This window comes from Pseudophryne corroboree, chromosome 11 (genome assembly GCF_028390025.1).
Source record: "Pseudophryne corroboree isolate aPseCor3 chromosome 11, aPseCor3.hap2, whole genome shotgun sequence".
Classification (NCBI taxonomy): domain Eukaryota; kingdom Metazoa; phylum Chordata; class Amphibia; order Anura; family Myobatrachidae; genus Pseudophryne; species Pseudophryne corroboree.
In genome coordinates this window covers 166,110,240-166,123,512 of record NC_086454.1, presented here as the reverse complement: position 1 = coordinate 166,123,512, position 13,273 = coordinate 166,110,240, and the positions used below count along the sequence as shown (strand labels likewise).

General features: G+C 32.6%; 8 non-coding genes across 8 annotated transcripts; all 8 read left to right on the top strand.

Moving 5' to 3' along the window:
- The first annotated feature begins 523 nt into the window (after nt 1-523).
- Nucleotides 524-597, top strand: TRNAI-AAU (transfer RNA isoleucine (anticodon AAU)). The gene has a single exon. It is a non-coding gene; the product is annotated as a tRNA-Ile (tRNA).
- A 1,589-nt stretch (nt 598-2,186) lies between these two features.
- Nucleotides 2,187-2,260, top strand: TRNAI-AAU (transfer RNA isoleucine (anticodon AAU)). The gene has a single exon. It is a non-coding gene; the product is annotated as a tRNA-Ile (tRNA).
- Nucleotides 2,261-3,847: 1,587 nt separating this feature from the next.
- Nucleotides 3,848-3,921, top strand: TRNAI-AAU (transfer RNA isoleucine (anticodon AAU)). Its single transcript has one exon. It is a non-coding gene; the product is annotated as a tRNA-Ile (tRNA).
- A 1,589-nt stretch (nt 3,922-5,510) lies between these two features.
- TRNAI-AAU (transfer RNA isoleucine (anticodon AAU)) lies at nt 5,511-5,584 on the top strand. Its single transcript has one exon. It is a non-coding gene; the product is annotated as a tRNA-Ile (tRNA).
- A 1,589-nt stretch (nt 5,585-7,173) lies between these two features.
- On the top strand, nt 7,174-7,247 carry TRNAI-AAU (transfer RNA isoleucine (anticodon AAU)). Its single transcript has one exon. It is a non-coding gene; the product is annotated as a tRNA-Ile (tRNA).
- A 1,608-nt stretch (nt 7,248-8,855) lies between these two features.
- TRNAI-AAU (transfer RNA isoleucine (anticodon AAU)) lies at nt 8,856-8,929 on the top strand. The gene has a single exon. It is a non-coding gene; the product is annotated as a tRNA-Ile (tRNA).
- Nucleotides 8,930-10,518: 1,589 nt separating this feature from the next.
- On the top strand, nt 10,519-10,592 carry TRNAI-AAU (transfer RNA isoleucine (anticodon AAU)). Its single transcript has one exon. It is a non-coding gene; the product is annotated as a tRNA-Ile (tRNA).
- Nucleotides 10,593-12,179: 1,587 nt separating this feature from the next.
- TRNAI-AAU (transfer RNA isoleucine (anticodon AAU)) lies at nt 12,180-12,253 on the top strand. The gene has a single exon. It is a non-coding gene; the product is annotated as a tRNA-Ile (tRNA).
- Nucleotides 12,254-13,273: the final 1,020 nt, after the last annotated feature.

The window sequence follows — 13,273 nt, the reverse complement described above, 5'->3', positions numbered from 1 at the left end:
TAAAAAGTGCTTTCCTATGGATTGAAGTTTGTATTTTCTTAAGCTTTGCATTCCAAAATGGGCTAGCATTCTTTATTTCCAATGGGCACATTAAGCTACTTCCCCAATATATATTTTTTTGTGTTAAAAGTTATTCATACACAACTTGGTAAAACATACTAAATTTAATACATAATGGATTACATCCTGGGATTATCTTTTTCAACAATCTGTAAATTTACAATTAAAAATTGTGTATTAGATTTTTTAGATTGATTTTGCTTAGATTTGCATATACTCCTTGTCTAAATTGTCTATTTTTATACTATTACTAGATGCCTTAATCGGTGTTATTATCCTATCTAATATTTATTTTTTTATTTTGTAATGTGGAAAGAAACTGGAGCATTTTTATGATACCCATGCTTCAAGTGACTCTATGGCTTAAGCTTTTTTTTGAAAAATGAAATGCTATAAAAACAAAATATGATCTGTGCTTTGAGGTACATTTGCCAGTTTTGTGTTTGCTTGCAGCAATATCTGTGGCTGGTTAGCTCAGTTGGTTAGAGCGTGGTGCTAATAATGCCAAGGTCATGGGTTTGATCCCTGTATGGGCCATTTGCTTTTCTTGATGGACAAGAATGGAATGAGCTCATCGGTGGAGTGCATGAATACTTAAAAAAATCATAGACACATATATCACAAAATCTCTTCAAATACATATCAGAAGCCAGTGGGAGTGTCATCTTTTGGCTGATGAAGTTTTTTCTCTACATGGCTCAGTGACTTTTGTCTCAAATCAAGCAATATGGCATAACTAAGATATGCAAGGGCAAATTAATCAGTTATTATATTGCTGCTCAAACATAGAGGGCACTAGGTGTTACTAGAAGAAGAAGAAGATATGTGCTCCCCTCTCATTAGTGCACACTGAAGTAAAAAAAATGGAGAATTTCTAAAGACCAGAGCACAAGTAATGGATCTCTGCATTCTTATTGCATCTTTTCTTATTTCCAAATATTTGACATACTTCTGATTTGATAAGTTTAAAAATAAGTTTAAACAAAGGACACCACTGAAGATGATGGAATTTATATGAATTTTAAATGAAGATTTGCAATACTCATACATTGAATGAAAATGGAGCTTTGAACAAAAGGAAAATAAACAATGTTAGATCCCACGAGATATGAACTCAGATTACTAGATTCAAAGTCCAGGGTGCTAACAATTACACCATGGAACCCTCACCTGATCAATGGCATCTACTGAAGTGCGCTCATCTTTTAAATGCAAAGAAAAGAAATTCAATACTTTATATATATTATTTCAAGTTTCTAATAAGCTCAGGGATGCAATAGGTATTATGTAGAATATTTGTCCAAACCCAATGATAATATATAAAAAGTAACCTATTTTTTAAAGGAGAAGATAGATACTAGAAACCTAAATGCCTAGGACCAATTTCAGTTGGAGCATCACCCCTTATGATATCCTAGCATTGAATTGACAGTTTTTCTATATTTGCATATTTGCATATCAGCCACTTACAATTGTTTCAAGCTTTATAACAGAGGACTGCCTTTTTTATAGACCAAGGATGAAAGTCTCTTGTGAGTTAAGTCTGATAATGACATCACAATTTGTAAATTAAGCTATAGTATGATTACAGAGTGTAGACTGAATAAAAAGTGCTTTCCTATGGATTGAAGTTTGTATTTTATTAAGCTTTGCATTCCAAAATGGGCTAGCATTCTTTATTTCCAATGGGCACATTAAGCTACTAGCCCCAATATATATTTTTTTGTGTTAAAAGTTATTCATACACAACTTGGTAAAACATACTAAATTTAATACATAATGGATTACATCCTGGGATTATCTTTTTCAACAATCTGTAAATTTACAATTAAAAATTGTGTATTAGATTTTTTAGATTGATTTTGCTTAGATTTGCATATACTCCTAGTCTAAATTGTCTATTTTTATACTATTACTAGATGCCTTAATCTTTGTTATTATCCTATCTATTATTTATTTTTATTTTGTAATGTGGAAAGAAACTGGAGCATTTTTATGATACCCATGCTTCAAGTGACTCTATGGCTTAAGCTTTTTTTTGAAAAATGAAATGCTATAAAAACAAAATATGATCTGTGCTTTGAGGTACATTTGCCAGTTTTGTGTTTGCTGGCAGTAATATCTGTGGCCTGTTAGCTCAGTTGGTTAGAGTGTGGTGCTAATAATGCCAAGGTCACGTGTTCGATCCCCGTATGGGCCATTTGCTTTTCTTGATGGACAAGAATGGAATAAGCTCATCGGTGGAGTGCATGAATACTTGAAAACATCATAGACACATATATCACAAAATCTCTTCAAATACATATCAGAAGCCAGTGGGAGTGTCATCCTTTGGCTGATGAAGATTTTTCTCTACATGGCTCAGTGACTTTTGTCTCAAATCAAGCAATATGGCATAACTAAGATATGCAAGGGCAAACTAATCAGTTATTATATTGCTGCTCAAACATAGAGGGCACTAGGTGTTACTAGAAGAAGAAGAAGATATGTGCTCCCCTCTCATTAGTGCACACTGAAGTAAAAAAATGGAGAATTTCTAAAGACCAGAGCACAAGTAATGGATCTCTGCATTCTTATTGCATCTTTTCTTATTTCCAAATATTTGACATACTTCTGATTTGATAAGTTTAAAAATGAGTTTAAACAAAGGACACCACTGAAGATGATGGAATTTATATGAATTTTAAATGAAGATTTGCAATACTCATACATTGAATGAAAATGGAGCTTTGAACAAAAGGAAAATAAACAATGTTAGCTCCCACGAGATATGAACTCAGATGACTAGATTCAAAGTCCAGGGTGCTAACAATTACACCATGGAACCCTCACCTGAGCAATGGCATCTACTGAAGTGCGCTCATCTTTTAAATGCAAAGAAAAGAAATTCAATACTTTATATATATTATTTCAAGTTTCTAATAAGCTCAGGGATGCAATAGGTATTATGTAGAATATTTGTCCAAAACCAATGATAATATATAAAAAGTAACCTATTTTTTAAAGGAGAAGATAGATACTAGAAACCTAAATGCCTAGGACCAATTTCAGTTGGAGCATCACCCCTTATGTTATCCTAGCATTGAATTGACAGTTTTTCTGTATTTCCATATTTGCATATCAGCCACTTACAAATGTTTCAAGCTTTATAACAGAGGACTGCCTTTTTTATAGACCAAGGATGAAAGTCTCTTGTGAGTTAAATCTGATAATGACATCACAATTTGTAAATTAAGCTATAGTATGATTACAGAGTGTAGACTGAATAAAAAGTGCTTTCCTATGGATTGAAGTTTGTATTTTCTTAAGCTTTGCATTCCAAAATGGGCTAGCATTCTTTATTTCCAATGGGCACATTAAGCTACTTCCCCAATATATATTTTTTTGTGTTAAAAGTTATTCATACACAACTTGGTAAAACATACTAAATTTAATACATAATGGATTACATCCTGGGATTATCTTTTTCAACAATCTGTAAATTTACAATTAAAAATTGTGTATTAGATTTTTTAGATTGATTTTGCTTAGATTTGCATATACTCCTTGTCTAAATTGTCTATTTTTATACTATTAGTTGATGCCTTAATCTTTGTTATTATCCTATCTAATATTTATTTTTATTTTGTAATGTGGATAGAAACTGGAGCATTTTTATGATACCCATGCTTCAAGTGACTCTATGGCTTAAGCTTTTTTTTGAAAAATGAAATGCTATAAAAACAAAATATGATCTGTGCTTTGAGGTACATTTGCCAGTTTTGTGTTTGCTTGCAGTAGTATCTGTGGCCTGTTAGCTCAGTTGGTTAGAGCATGGTGCTAATAACGCCAAGGTCACGGGTTCGATCCCCATATTTGCTTTTCTTGATGGACAAGAACGGAATAAGCTCATTGGTGGAGTGCATGAATACTTGAAAACATCATAGACACATATATCACAAAATCTCTTCAAATACATATCAGAAGCCAGTGGGAGTGTCATCCTTTGGCTGATGAAGATTTTTCTCTACATGGCTCAGTGACTTTTGTCTCAAATCAAGCAATATGGCATAACTAAGATATGCAAGGGCAAATTAATCAGTTATTATATTGCTGCTCAAACATAGAGGGCACTAGGTGTTACTAGAAGAAGAAGAAGAAGAAGATATGTGCTCCCCTCTCATTAGTGCACACTGAAGTAAAAAAAATGGAGAATTTCTAAAGACCAGAGCACAAGTAATGGATCTCTGCATTCTTATTGCATCTTTTCTTATTTCCAAATATTTGACATACTTCTGATTTGATAAGTTTAAAAATGAGTTTAAACAAAGGACACCACTGAAGATGATGGAATTTATATGAATTTTAAATGAAGATTTGCAATACTCATACATTGAATGAAAATGGAGCTTTGAACAAAAGGAAAAAAAAACAATGTTAGCTCCCACGAGATATGAACTCAGATTACTAGATTCAAAGTCCAGGTTGCTAACAATTACACCATGGAACCCTCACCTGAGCAATGGCATCTACTGAAGTGCGCTCATCTTTTAAATGCAAAGAAAAGAAATTCAATACTTTATATATATTATTTCAAGTTTCTAATAAGCTCAGGGATGCAATAGGTATTATGTAGAATATTTGTCCAAACCCAATGATAATATATAAAAAGTAACCTATTTTTTAAAGGAGAAGATAGATACTAGAAACCTAAATGCCTAGGACCAATTTCAGTTGGAGCATCACCCCTTATGTTATCCTAGCATTGAATTGACTGTTTTTCTGTATTTCCATATTTGCATATCAGCCACTTACAATTGTTTCAAGCTTTATAACAGAGGACTGCCTTTTTTATAGACCAATGATGAAAGTCTCTTGTGAGTTAAGTCTGATAATGACATCACAATTTGTAAATTAAGCTATAGTATGATTACAGAGTGTAGACTGAATAAAAAGTGCTTTCCTATGGATTGAAGTTTGTATTTTCTTAAGATTTGCATTCCAAAATGGGCTAGCATTCTTTATTTCCAATGGGCACATTAAGCTACTTCCCCAATATATATTTTTTTGTGTTAAAAGTTATTCATACACAACTTGGTAAAACATACTAAATTTAATACATAATGGATTACATCCTGGGATTATCTTTTTCAACAATCTGTAAATTTACAATTAAAAATTGTGTATTAGATTTTTTTAGATTGATTTTGCTTAGATTTGCATATACTCCTAGTCTAAATTGTCTATTTTTATACTATTACGAGATGCCTTAATCTTTGTTATTATCCTATCTAATATTTATTTTTATTTTGTAATGTGGAAAGAAACTGGAGCATTTTTATGATACCCATGCTTCAAGTGACTCTATGGCTTAAGCTTTTTTTTGAAAAATGAAATGCTATAAAAACAAAATATGATCTGTGCTTTGAGGTACATTTGCCAGTTTTGTGTTTGCTGGCAGTAATATCTGTGGCCTGTTAGCTCAGTTGGTTAGAGTGTGGTGCTAATAATGCCAAGGTCACGTGTTCGATCCCCGTATGGGCCATTTGCTTTTCTTGATGGACAAGAATGGAATAAGCTCATCGGTGGAGTGCATGAATACTTGAAAACATCATAGACACATATATCACAAAATCTCTTCAAATACATATCAGAAGCCAGTGGGAGTGTCATCCTTTGGCTGATGAAAATTTTGCTCTACATGGCTCAGAGACTTTTGTCTCAAATCAAGCAATATGGCATAACTAAGATATGCAAGGGCAAATTAATCAGTTATTATATTGCTGCTCAAACATAGAGGGCACTAGGTGTTACTAGAAGAAGAAGAAGATATGTGCTCCCCTCTCATTAGTGCACACTGAAGTAAAAAAAAATGGAGAATTTCCAAAGACCAGAGCACAAGTAATGGATCTCTGCATTCTTATTGCATCTTTTCTTATTTCCAAATATTTGACATACTTCTGATTTGATAAGTTTAAAAATGAGTTTAAACAAAGGACACCACTGAAGATGATGGAATTTATATGAATTTTAAATGAAGATTTGCAATACTCATACATTGAATGAAAATGGAGCTTTGAACAAAAGGAAAATAAACAATGTTAGATCCCACGAGATATGAACTCAGATTACTAGATTCAAAGTCCAGGGTGCTAACAATTACACCATGGAACCCTCACCTGAGCAATGGCATCTACTGAAGTGCGCTCATCTTTTAAATGCAAAGAAAAGAAATTCAATACTTTACATATATTATTTCAAGATTCTAATAAGCTCAGGGATGCAATAGGTATTATGTAGAATATTTGTCCAAACCCAATGATAATATATAAAAAGTAACCTATTTTTTAAAGGAGAAGATAGATACTAGAAACCTAAATGCCTAGGACCAATTTCATATGGAGCATCACCCCTTATGTTATCCTAGCATTGAATTGACAGTTTTTCTGTATTTCCATATTTGCATATCAGCCACTTACAATTGTTTCAAGCTTTATAACAGAGGACTGCCTTTTTTATAGACCAAGGATGAAAGTCTCTTGTGAGTTAAGTCTGATAATGACATCATAATTTGTAAATTAAGCTATAGTATGATTACAGAGTGTAGACTGAATAAAAAGTGCTTTCCTATGGATTGAAGTTTGTATTTTCTTAAGCTTTGCATTCCAAAATGGGCTAGCATTCTTTATTTCCAATGGGCACATTAAGCTACTTCCTTAATATATATTTTTTTGTGTTAAAAGTTATTCATACACAACTTGGTAAAACATACTAAATTTAATACATAATGGATTACATCCTGGGATTATCTTTTTCAACAATCTGTAAATTTACAATTAAAAATTGTGTCTTAGATTTTTAAGATTGATTTTGCTTAGATTTGCATATACTCCTTGTCAAAATTATCTATTTTTATACTATTATTAGACGCCTTAATCTTTGTTATTATCCTATCTAATATTTATTTTTATTTTGTAATGTGGAAAGAAACTGGAGCATTTTTATGATACCCATGCTTCAAGTGACTCTATGGCTTAAGCTTTTTTTTGAAAAATTAAATGCTATAAAAACAAAATATGATCTGTGCTTTGAGGTACATTTGCCAGTTTTGTGTTTGCTTGCAGTAATATCTGTGGCCGGTTAGCTCAGTTGGTTTGAGCGTGGTGCTAATAACGCCAAGGTCACGGGTTCAATCCCCGTATGGGCCATTTGCTTATCTTGATGGACAAGAATGGAATAAGCTCATCGGTGGAGTGCATGAATACTTGAAAACATCATAGACACATATATCACAAAATCTCTTCAAATACATATCAGAAGCCAGTGGGAGTGTCATCCTTTGGCTGATGAAGATTTTTCTCTACATGGCTCAGTGACTTTTGTCTCAAATCAAGCAATATGGCATAACTAAGATATGCAAGGGCAAATTAATCAGTTATTATATTGCTGCTCAAACATAGAGGGCACTAGGTGTTACTAGAAGAAGAAGAAGAAGAAGAAGAAGAAGAAGATATGTGCTCCCCTCTCATTAGTGCACACTGAAGTAAAAAAAATGGACAATTTCTAAAGACCAGAGCACAAGTAATGAATCTCTGCATTCTTATTGCATATTTTCTTATTTCCAAATATTTGACATACTTCTGATTTGATAAGTTTAAAAATGAGTTTAAACAAAGGACACCACTGAAGATGATGGAATTTATATGAATTTTAAATGAAGATTTGCAATACTCATTCATTGAATGAAAATGGAGCTTTGAACAAAAGGAAAATAAACAATGTTAGCTCCCACGAGATATGAACTCAGATGACTAGATTCAAAGTCCAGGGTGCTAACAATTACACCATGGAACCCTCACCTGAGCAATGGCATCTACTGAAGTGCGCTCATCTTTTAAATGCAAAGAAAAGAAATTCAATACTTTATATATATTATTTCAAGTTTCTAATAAGCTCAGGGATGCAATAGGTATTATGTAGAATATTTGTCCAAACCCAATGATAATATATAAAAAGTAACCTATTTTTTAAAGGAGAAGATAGATACTAGAAACCAAAATGCCTAGGACCAATTTCAGTTGGAGCATCACCCCTTATGTTATCCTAGCATTGAATTGACAGTTTTTCTGTATTTCCATATTTGCATATCAGCCACTTACAATTGTTTCAAGCTTTATAACAGAGGACTGCCTTTTTTATAGACCAAGGATGAAAGTCTCTTGTGAGTTAAGTCTGATAATGACATCACAATTTGTAAATTAAGATATAGTATGATTACAGAGTGTAGACTGAATAAAAAGTGCTTTCCTATGGATTGAAGTTTGTATTTTCTTAAGCTTTGCATTCCAAAATGGGCTAGCATTCTTTATTTCCAATGGGCACATTAAGCTACTTCCCCAATATATATTTTTTTGTGTTAAAAGTTATTCATACACAACTTGGTAAAACATACTAAATTTAATACATAATGGATTACATCCTGGGATTATCTTTTTCAACAATCTGTAAATTTACAATTAAAAATTGTGTATTAGATTTTTTAGATTGATTTTGCTTAGATTTGCATATACTCTTTGTCTAAATTGTCTATTTTTATACTATTACTAGATGCCTTAATCGGTGTTATTATCCTATCTAATATTTATTTTTTTATTTTGTAATGTGGAAAGAAACTGGAGCATTTTTATGATACCCATGCTTCAAGTGACTCTATGGCTTAAGCTTTTTTTTGAAAAATGAAATGCTATAAAAACAAAATATGATCTGTGCTTTGAGGTACATTTGCCAGTTTTGTGTTTGCTTGCAGCAATATCTGTGGCTGGTTAGCTCAGTTGGTTAGAGCGTGGTGCTAATAATGCCAAGGTCATGGGTTTGATCCCTGTATGGGCCATTTGCTTTTCTTGATGGACAAGAATGGAATGAGCTCATCGGTGGAGTGCATGAATACTTAAAAAAATCATAGACACATATATCACAAAATCTCTTCAAATACATATCAGAAGCCAGTGGGAGTGTCATCTTTTGGCTGATGAAGATTTTTCTCTACATGGCTCAGTGACTTTTGTCTCAAATCAAGCAATATGGCATAACTAAGATATGCAAGGGCAAATTAATCAGTTATTATATTGCTGCTCAAACATAGAGGGCACTAGGTGTTACTAGAAGAAGAAGAAGATATGTGCTCCCCTCTCATTAGTGCACACTGAAGTAAAAAAAATGGAGAATTTCTAAAGACCAGAGCACAAGTAATGGATCTCTGCATTCTTATTGCATCTTTTCTTATTTCCAAATATTTGACATACTTCTGATTTGATAAGTTTAAAAATAAGTTTAAACAAAGGACACCACTGAAGATGATGGAATTTATATGAATTTTAAATGAAGATTTGCAATACTCATACATTGAATGAAAATGGAGCTTTGAACAAAAGGAAAATAAACAATGTTAGATCCCACGAGATATGAACTCAGATTACTAGATTCAAAGTCCAGGGTGCTAACAATTACACCATGGAACCCTCACCTGATCAATGGCATCTACTGAAGTGCGCTCATCTTTTAAATGCAAAGAAAAGAAATTCAATACTTTATATATATTATTTCAAGTTTCTAATAAGCTCAGGGATGCAATAGGTATTATGTAGAATATTTGTCCAAACCCAATGATAATATATAAAAAGTAACCTATTTTTTAAAGGAGAAGATAGATACTAGAAACCTAAATGCCTAGGACCAATTTCAGTTGGAGCATCACCCCTTATGATATCCTAGCATTGAATTGACAGTTTTTCTATATTTGCATATTTGCATATCAGCCACTTACAATTGTTTCAAGCTTTATAACAGAGGACTGCCTTTTTTATAGACCAAGGATGAAAGTCTCTTGTGAGTTAAGTCTGATAATGACATCACAATTTGTAAATTAAGCTATAGTATGATTACAGAGTGTAGACTGAATAAAAAGTGCTTTCCTATGGATTGAAGTTTGTATTTTCTTAAGCTTTGCATTCCAAAATGGGCTAGCATTCTTTATTTCCAATGGGCACATTAAGCTACTAGCCCCAATATATATTTTTTTGTGTTAAAAGTTATTCATACACAACTTGGTAAAACATACTAAATTTAATACATAATGGATTACATCCTGGGATTATCTTTTTCAACAATCTGTAAATTTACAATTAAAAATTGTGTATTAGATTTTTTAGATTGATTTTGCTTAGATTTGCATATACTCCTAGTCTAAATTGTCTATTTTTATACTATTACTAGATGCCTTAATCTTTGTTATTATCCTATCTATTATTTATTTTTATTTTGTAATGTGGAAAGAAACTGGAGCATTTTTATGATACCCATGCTTCAAGTGACTCTATGGCTTAAGCTTTTTTTTGAAAAATGAAATGCTATAAAAACAAAATATGATCTGTGCTTTGAGGTACATTTGCCAGTTTTGTGTTTGCTGGCAGTAATATCTGTGGCCTGTTAGCTCAGTTGGTTAGAGTGTGGTGCTAATAATGCCAAGGTCACGTGTTCGATCCCCGTATGGGCCATTTGCTTTTCTTGATGGACAAGAATGGAATAAGCTCATCGGTGGAGTGCATGAATACTTGAAAACATCATAGACACATATATCACAAAATCTCTTCAAATACATATCAGAAGCCAGTGGGAGTGTCATCCTTTGGCTGATGAAGATTTTTCTCTACATGGCTCAGTGACTTTTGTCTCAAATCAAGCAATATGGCATAACTAAGATATGCAAGGGCAAACTAATCAGTTATTATATTGCTGCTCAAACATAGAGGGCACTAGGTGTTACTAGAAGAAGAAGAAGATATGTGCTCCCCTCTCATTAGTGCACACTGAAGTAAAAAAATGGAGAATTTCTAAAGACCAGAGCACAAGTAATGGATCTCTGCATTCTTATTGCATCTTTTCTTATTTCCAAATATTTGACATACTTCTGATTTGATAAGTTTAAAAATGAGTTTAAACAAAGGACACCACTGAAGATGATGGAATTTATATGAATTTTAAATGAAGATTTGCAATACTCATACATTGAATGAAAATGGAGCTTTGAACAAAAGGAAAATAAACAATGTTAGCTCCCACGAGATATGAACTCAGATGACTAGATTCAAAGTCCAGGGTGCTAACAATTACACCATGGAACCCTCACCTGAGCAATGGCATCTACTGAAGTGCGCTCATCTTTTAAATGCAAAGAAAAGAAATTCAATACTTTATATATATTATTTCAAGTTTCTAATAAGCTCAGGGATGCAATAGGTATTATGTAGAATATTTGTCCAAAACCAATGATAATATATAAAAAGTAACCTATTTTTTAAAGGAGAAGATAGATACTAGAAACCTAAATGCCTAGGACCAATTTCAGTTGGAGCATCACCCCTTATGTTATCCTAGCATTGAATTGACAGTTTTTCTGTATTTCCATATTTGCATATCAGCCACTTACAAATGTTTCAAGCTTTATAACAGAGGACTGCCTTTTTTATAGACCAAGGATGAAAGTCTCTTGTGAGTTAAATCTGATAATGACATCACAATTTGTAAATTAAGCTATAGTATGATTACAGAGTGTAGACTGAATAAAAAGTGCTTTCCTATGGATTGAAGTTTGTATTTTCTTAAGCTTTGCATTCCAAAATGGGCTAGCATTCTTTATTTCCAATGGGCACATTAAGCTACTTCCCCAATATATATTTTTTTGTGTTAAAAGTTATTCATACACAACTTGGTAAAACATACTAAATTTAATACATAATGGATTACATCCTGGGATTATCTTTTTCAACAATCTGTAAATTTACAATTAAAAATTGTGTATTAGATTTTTTAGATTGATTTTGCTTAGATTTGCATATACTCCTTGTCTAAATTGTCTATTTTTATACTATTAGTTGATGCCTTAATCTTTGTTATTATCCTATCTAATATTTATTTTTATTTTGTAATGTGGATAGAAACTGGAGCATTTTTATGATACCCATGCTTCAAGTGACTCTATGGCTTAAGCTTTTTTTTGAAAAATGAAATGCTATAAAAACAAAATATGATCTGTGCTTTGAGGTACATTTGCCAGTTTTGTGTTTGCTTGCAGTAGTATCTGTGGCCTGTTAGCTCAGTTGGTTAGAGCATGGTGCTAATAACGCCAAGGTCACGGGTTCGATCCCCATATTTGCTTTTCTTGATGGACAAGAACGGAATAAGCTCATTGGTGGAGTGCATGAATACTTGAAAACATCATAGACACATATATCACAAAATCTCTTCAAATACATATCAGAAGCCAGTGGGAGTGTCATCCTTTGGCTGATGAAGATTTTTCTCTACATGGCTCAGTGACTTTTGTCTCAAATCAAGCAATATGGCATAACTAAGATATGCAAGGGCAAATTAATCAGTTATTATATTGCTGCTCAAACATAGAGGGCACTAGGTGTTACTAGAAGAAGAAGAAGAAGAAGATATGTGCTCCCCTCTCATTAGTGCACACTGAAGTAAAAAAAAATGGAGAATTTCTAAAGACCAGAGCACAAGTAATGGATCTCTGCATTCTTATTGCATCTTTTCTTATTTCCAAATATTTGACATACTTCTGATTTGATAAGTTTAAAAATGAGTTTAAACAAAGGACACCACTGAAGATGATGGAATTTATATGAATTTTAAATGAAGATTTGCAATACTCATACATTGAATGAAAATGGAGCTTTGAACAAAAGGAAAAAAAAACAATGTTAGCTCCCACGAGATATGAACTCAGATTACTAGATTCAAAGTCCAGGTTGCTAACAATTACACCATGGAACCCTCACCTGAGCAATGGCATCTACTGAAGTGCGCTCATCTTTTAAATGCAAAGAAAAGAAATTCAATACTTTATATATATTATTTCAAGTTTCTAATAAGCTCAGGGATGCAATAGGTATTATGTAGAATATTTGTCCAAACCCAATGATAATATATAAAAAGTAACCTATTTTTTAAAGGAGAAGATAGATACTAGAAACCTAAATGCCTAGGACCAATTTCAGTTGGAGCATCACCCCTTATGTTATCCTAGCATTGAATTGACTGTTTTTCTGTATTTCCATATTTGCATATCAGCCACTTACAATTGTTTCAAGCTTTATAACAGAGGACTGCCTTTTTTATAGACCAATGATGAAAGTCTCTTGTGAGTTAAGTCTGATAATGACAT